Raw genomic sequence first — 7542 nt, 5'->3', positions numbered from 1 at the left:
ACTATTTAAAAAATATTGAAAACACAGTGGGGACAAGTGCCCCCTCACTGTTGTGCCTAGGTCCGTGCCTGCATGCAAGAGCTTCACCTACCCGACCTTGTGTGTAAGAACCGCAACGAATCAACCGGTTAATTAAGTGAATTAATTGCCCAAATTAGATTCCGAAAGGTTAGAGAGAGAATTTGAGGATTTAAAGGTGATTTTTGGACTCAGTGGGTCTTTCTGAGTCAGAAAATGTGCTTTTTACGAAAAACCGTGAAAAATTACGAACCGGCAATTGAACCGGTTGAATCGGTTCAAGTCTGCCTGGTACCGCACGAGAAAAGTGAAAACCATCAAAAACCTTAGAAAAACATTAGAAATGAAAAACCGGGCTTTAATTTTAAAGATTTGGCCCGAAGTTAGGCCAAACGGGCTAAAAATGCTAACGGGTTGGACCGGACCCAAGTTGGGTCCAAGCCCAACATATAAATACACTTAAATGAACCCATTTCAGCCACTTTCACCCTCATAACCTAAACACAACAGCAGCTGAAGTGAGGAGAGTGGTGAGAGCTTTCCGCCATTGTTACTATTCACTTCAAACTTCCCAAGCTCATATCTTGAGCTACGGAGCTCCGATCGCCGCACCGTTTGCGGCTACGCGTTCCTTGTGAAGAGCTCTACAAAACCCACCCAAGAAACCCTCAAGGTAATCACGAAATCCTTCCAGTTCTGCTCTTCAAAATTTCGGGTTTTATTAGAGTTTTGGGTTAAATGGGTTTTTGTGATTTTGGATGTTTAGGTTTGCTCTAATCCTTGCTTAGCTTTGGATTTGTGTTATCAAATCTGTTGGGAAAGGTAAAAGCTCTTAAACCCTTGTGAGATTATGCTTATGTTGAACCCTAGGTTGATTTGTGGTGATTTATATGTATATAGTTTGATTATTGTGGCTTTGGGAGCTTTTGGAACTTATTTGTGCTTGTTGGAGTGGATTTGAAAGCTTGGATTGTGGTTGGAAGCTTGTTGGTACTCATTTTGAGTTTGGGTGCATAAAGGGAATCGGCCAAGGTATGGTTTCGGTTTCCTCTATGTAGTATATAATATTCATGGACACATAGGCTAGTGACCAATAGGATAGGTTGAACTAAAATGATGGTTGGTGTGCTAAATATTGATGAATTGATGAATGTTGAGTTGATTGTGATGAATTATAATGATATGATGATGTTGAATGATTGTATGGATTGGGAGTTGGTTCTTATGATGATTGTAGTGTTATGATTTAAGAAATGGTGGGTTTGATGGTGATTTTGATCATATGTGTTATATAGTTAATGTTGGAATTGAGAATAATGAAATGAGGAAGAAAATGTGGTGAGGTTGATGTATTATGCTATAACAGGTACATTTTGATGAAAAATGGAGCTTTGGATGGTTTGGTATGATTTGGTATGGGTATGGTGAGATAGGGTGGTAATTGTGAAGTTGGAAAAATTGATTTTTTGGTGAACTTTGTTCGATCATAACTTTTGCCTCGGTTTTCGAAATTGATTGAAAATTGTTTAGAATTAAAGATCTTTGAAAACTCTTTGAATCAGTATAAAGATTGTGAAAATTGGAATTTTGTAGAGGAAGTTACGATCATTCAAAGTTGGTGTTAAAAATCTGAAATTTTGCAAAGTTGTAGAGTTTCATGATTTCTGAATTGTGCGGGTGCACACGTCTTGTTTCTCAAAAATTTATTTGTTTTCAACTATTTTGCCTTTTTAACAAGGTTGTAAGCTTCTATAACACCATTTTAAGACATTTGGGCCTAGTTTTGAGTATTAGAACATAGGATATAAATTAAGGGCTCTAGTACATGATTTTAAGGTAAATTAGAAAATGGAGGCCTAGGTTTCTGGCGTGCTGAGAATGGTTTGACGTTAGGTGAAGGATGATTGGTATATGAGATGAGAAATGATAGACTTTTGGTATTTGGAAACTGAGTTATAAAGGGACAGTGGTTGAGATGAGTCGGAGACTCGGATTTAAGTGATGGACATATGTATGCTGAAAATACTTTTGAAAACCACTGAAATAATATTTTTTTACATGATATTTTGAGACGCTATGCACCTGGCGGGGACGGTGGTTAATCCCGCCTGTCGAGGTAGCGGCGGCGGCGTAAGGACGGTGGTTAATCCCGCTTACGTTGAGATGTGAGGTCTGAGGCAAGAATATCCCGCTCGCATCCCTTCGGATCTATAGGGCGAGCAGGCGCCGGTACCTGGACAGTGATCCGGGCACTATATCTCGGGGGTTCCCATATAAGAAATCCGAAGGGCGACGTCTCCATGGAGATGTGTCGGGTTGGCAGTTGAACCGACAATGTGATATCACAGCCAGTAGGGCAGGCATTCATCATATGCATTTCCTATTTGCTTGTATGCTTTGTCTACTTGTAATGGTTTGCCTAATTGAATAACATGCTTACTTGCTATCTGAATTATTTGCCATATATGCTACTACTTGTGCTTTACTTGCTTTGCACATTATCTGTGTTTTCTGCTGGGATTGAGGAGGTTCGGAAGGCGGTGGCGATGGAATCGCATGGAGGATCGGTTGGTGAAGGCTGTGGGACAGCGGTGTTTGGTTAGAATAGAAATTCCTTAAGATAGATAACCTGGTTTATTTAAGTCAAGTTGGTATATTATGCTTAAATGTTTTATAATGCTTTAAGTTGAATCTTGTGATGGATATGAAGCTTAGGATTGCCTTTGGCGTCCCGGGGTCTTATATCCTATATCACTGGGAACTGTTACCATACTGACAACCTCCGGTTCTCATACCATATTGTTGTTGTATTTTTCAGATGCAGGTCGCAACCTATCTCGGTGAGTTGCTTTGGTTGGTGACAGGAGCGGAGAATCTTGTGTCATTTTGAGTTTTTTTTTGGTTTATTTTGTTTATACATCTCTCCTTTTGTATTTTGTTTTGCCTAGAGGCATGTATTTGAGAGAACAAAACTTGTATAAGCTGTTTTCACTGTATGGTTTTGTATATCAGTATATGGCTAGCCGGCTTAAACTCCGCGAGTCGTGACTAGTTCCCTATGATATTATATACTTATCTTTTGTTATATCTTCTCTGTTTCTTATGCCTTAAGCTGGTAGCTCCGTTAGTACGTTTGTGCTTCGAAATTCTGTTTTTGAGCTATATCTTTTATCGGGCTTCTAGATTATACTATTCTTTCTCTATATATATATATATATATATATATATATATATATATATATATATATATATATATATATATATATATATATATATTATGTTTGAGTTTAGAACTGTCGTAACCTCTGATTAACCTTGGCTTTACGACGCGAGGTAAGGCTTAGGCTAATTAGGGTGTTACATTGTGGAGATTGGGCTTGCTGACGCTAACATCAGCCTTACTTGCCTGAATTAGTAACTAACTCCTACAATCCTTTCTATTCATCTAGAACGGGATCTCAACAAATTCTCTACTAAAAGGGAGTAACCAACCCACTACTAAATGTGGTACTACCCAAAAGGTGGTTATTGATTCTACATCTTCAGTTATAAATACCCTAACACCCTCAGATATACTTCGAACCCAATTTTTTAAAATCCTTACTAACTTAAGTATCGGAGTCCCTTGCAAGTACCACCCCTACCTCCTCACGAAAAAATTGGACGGCGGTACCTTAATACTACTAGACATCGGACATTGCCCCAAAAGGAGTTTAGACCTTACGTTCAGACCCAAAGCAACCTAGTTTTAGGCAACCCTCGAAACATTGGCGCAGTTGTCAAAAATCTAGAAGTCTATACGCAATCATGACGGATGATCATCCTAAAGATGGACATACGACATCTGAATTCGAGACAGAACATCACAACGACAATCGTGCAATAGTAATGCCCTTACGACAAGATAGAGTAGACGGTTCTAACGAGGAGGGGACTTCGCAAAATCCCCAATCTAGAAGGATAAACCCAAAAATACACCTACATGAAGACATGGTAAACCAAAATCTGGTAGAACTTATGAGATTGGTACATGACACCATGAGCGACTGGAACAACTCGAGCAGGAACTAGAGTGACGAGAGTTTGAAAGAGACCTGGAAAGAGAACTGCGACCACGAAAGAAATTAGAAGAAAAACTTTTGATAAATTCTTATACCATTTAATGTTTAGAAAGAAGTCTAAAGAAGAGAGCCCACTGTACCCAAAAAAGTAAAAAAAAAATCCATAGTATAAGGTTACAATAACAACTTCTGCATTAATCGCTTTAGATTTTAGTTTGAAGATGACAAATCATTTACTGGAGGAGCAAAAACATAATCAGACTTGTGTTTGATCTTTAATTCTTCTCTGCACATATTTATTCTTTTAACTGAACTTGCTAAATGTATTGCTGTTGTTTATGTTCTTTATTAATGAGATTTTACACATTGAGAATCAATTTACATGCTATATATAGTTTGACATTAGATTCATCAACCTTTAACGAATTTAGTGAATTTACCATGTTATTAACGAATCATCAAGTTTAAATTAGTGAATTTACCAGCTCATCAATTCACCTTTAGTTAGTAGATAGTGTCAACTACTTTTTTTTTGTTTATTTTGTATATTGTTATGCAATTAATTATTGAATTAATTAGTTGGTGAAAAATAGTAAACTGTAATGGCTAATAACGTGTAATATTGTGATAGTATATGATTAAACTACAAGAGAAGAAATCCAAAGAGTGCTGTTTGAACTATAAGCAGAATCGACGGTCGAGAAATTAAAAGAAAGACAGTAAAGGATGAAGTAACAGTCGAGAAGATAAAAGGCCAGGCAGACAGTGAAGAATGAAGTAGCAGCCGAAAAGATAAAGATGCAGGCAATGAAGAGTGCTTTGAGATGTCTAATTCAAAGACAAGGTGGGAAGCTATCACAAGACGTCGCTGCATAGATGAATTCCTTGGAGGAACAGCATGAAAAAAAGATCTTACGATTAGATATTTTTTTTTTAAATATACACTTTTTTGAAGTTGACAATACAACCCTTAGTAATTGATACACTTTATTGATATTTATATAAATATATGAATTTACTTCTTGGCTTTTCTAATGCCGTTTCGCCATCAATTTATTTTTTTAGAGACAAAATAATTAAGATGAGTAATATTATGAAAAATTCCAAAAAAAAAACAAAAATATTACCTAGTACATTTGAATTAAAAAAAGCGTCGATTTGCAGTACAAAATACAATATTTTTGCGGCAGTTTAGCTAGAAAAATAGTGGCAGTTACAAAACGGCCAAAAATAAATTTATCTGCGTTATCAGATAGCGGTGGTTTCTAATTGTTACCAAATAAATTTGAAAAAAATAACGAACCTTAAATAGCTGCAGTTCATGACGACAAATAAATATTGTCGAATTCAAGGTTGGTGATATAGCAATGGTTTTAAACTGCAGTTAAATTAACTAACAGTATATATTAATTTTGCAGCGATTATATCAACGGTTCGTAAAAATATCGCAAAATCAAATGATCACGCCCTAAACTGCAACAGTTATAAAACCGCTGCTATGTCGTTTTGCGACAGTTTAAAATTGTTGCAATTCCCCAAAAAAATTGCATCTAGTTTTTGGTTCCTTTACAAAAAGAATTTATATTAGACCTCACATTCAAATCTAAAGTAATTTAGTTTTAGGTAATGTTCGAAATAATTATATTTGTCCAACTCATAACTTTGTGAAGAGGTGTTAGAAATATATAATAAATTTGAGATATATAATAAAGTTGTTATTATTTTAAATTTAAGTTATTTTGTTTGGTAAGGTTTTGATTTAGGTATTAGTATTTTTGACGCAGCATATTGTTTGGCTCACTAATCGTGGTGAGATTAATAACTTGATTATAGTGAAAATTGCCAAGAATTTATCTTAGTGGTAAGGATATTAAACTAATCTCTTACTCTTTAAAAAAACTTAAAAGAAAATAAACATAAAACTTATTATAAATATGTTTTAACTCGATTCAAATTGTGAAATCAAAAGGATACATATATACGTTTATTTATATTAGTGAAAAAAAAGCTTTGGTGAACTAAGAAAAGTATATTACATTAACAAAACTATACACAAATTCAATTAACAATACAAACACAATCATAAAAATATGTTTCTTAATGGCAAACGCCAAAATTAACACCATATATGAGGCCTTTTATGAAAAATTGAAAAATCGCAGTCTCTTCCAATGGTTGCTATTCCAAGCATGGAGATATGTTTGGCAAGAGTTTTGACCCTACTATTCCAAGCATGGAGATATAGTTTTATGAAAAGTTTTATGTGTTTTTTTTTTAATTTTTTTTTAAGAAAAAAAGTGATTTCATAATATAGCAAAATGCCCTTCTTAAAAGCATGTCGACCCATATAAAATGTAATATGAATCACATTTACGATCCCGTGTACCTTCCACTTGGATCTATTTGGATCTCTTACAAATTCTTTGTCCAAAATTTAGCACACGATCAATATACATATTATTATCACAAAGGCCAAGTAGTTGTATTTCCATATCCGTGATTGATAAGATCCCCAGCAAAAAACAATAAAAATAAAAAATAAAAAGACAACGCCACTATCGTATTCGATCTATCCATAAATCTGTTATGTCATATCGTCAGAGATTTGTTTTTTCTTGGTACAAGGAGGGAGATTCTTCACTTGTCACCCTCTTACCATTAGAAGAAGAATTGCCATGGGGACTCAGAAAATTTTGTAACACTATATGGCTCGTAGCTCATGGGAATTGACAACACAAACACTGCAGAATCTTTCGAAAGATATGGTCCTTATTTGAATTATTCAATGCATGTATATTAGAGTTCAGCTTTTTCTATAACAAGGACGTCTTGGTTACCACCTTGTTAAACCCTTCTAACAATAATCACAATTTTTGTTAAATTGATCTTAAATTTTATTAGCAAAAGTCTGACATGTTATCTTTGTTTATTGGTTAATTACTCTTGAAATTCTTATAGATTCGTTCCCTCGATTTTCAATTAGATTTTCTTTGTAATTTAAAAGTTTTCAGTCAAGTTTTTATAATATAAGTAATAATGACTATAGAGTTTTTCTGCTCTGATCTCCATAACTTTATACTTTATAACTTTATTCGTCACATAATTTTTACTCGTACTATCTGACAGACCAAGATTCACATACAACAATACAAGAAGGGTAGTGCACCTAGTCTAGAACGAAAAACCCCCTGTCTCATATCCAAGGGGTCAAACTGAGATTCGTGTATATGTACAAACTACATGCTGCCAGCTGGCACTATCCATTACTTTTTTTTAATACTCCAAATCAATCCTTCAAAATTTTTTAGTAGATATTTTAATTCCTAATAAATTTTATTTATCAAATAAGTTTTTAAATTTTATTTCGTTAGATAAATTAGCTTTTAGATTAAATTATTCATCTATATAAAAATATTGGTATGAAAATTTTAAAATTTGTTAAAAACTACTATATTTTTATTAA

At 34.4% G+C, this 7542-nt stretch overlaps 1 long non-coding RNA gene across 1 annotated transcript; it reads left to right on the top strand.

Annotated features, from left to right (window-relative positions):
• The first annotated feature begins 492 nt into the window (after nt 1-492).
• LOC112790354 (uncharacterized) lies at nt 493-3103 on the top strand. Its single transcript, XR_003196626.3, has 4 exons — nt 493-691; nt 785-840; nt 919-1050; nt 2837-3103. It is a non-coding gene; the product is annotated as an uncharacterized lncRNA (long non-coding RNA).
• The last annotated feature ends 4439 nt before the right edge of the window (nt 3104-7542 follow it).

Source organism: Arachis hypogaea, chromosome 3 (assembly GCF_003086295.3).
Source record: "Arachis hypogaea cultivar Tifrunner chromosome 3, arahy.Tifrunner.gnm2.J5K5, whole genome shotgun sequence".
In the NCBI taxonomy this organism is placed as follows: Eukaryota; Viridiplantae; Streptophyta; class Magnoliopsida; order Fabales; family Fabaceae; genus Arachis; species Arachis hypogaea.
The sequence above is the reverse complement of the archived record's forward strand: the minus strand, read 5'-3'. Positions and strand labels throughout refer to the sequence as shown.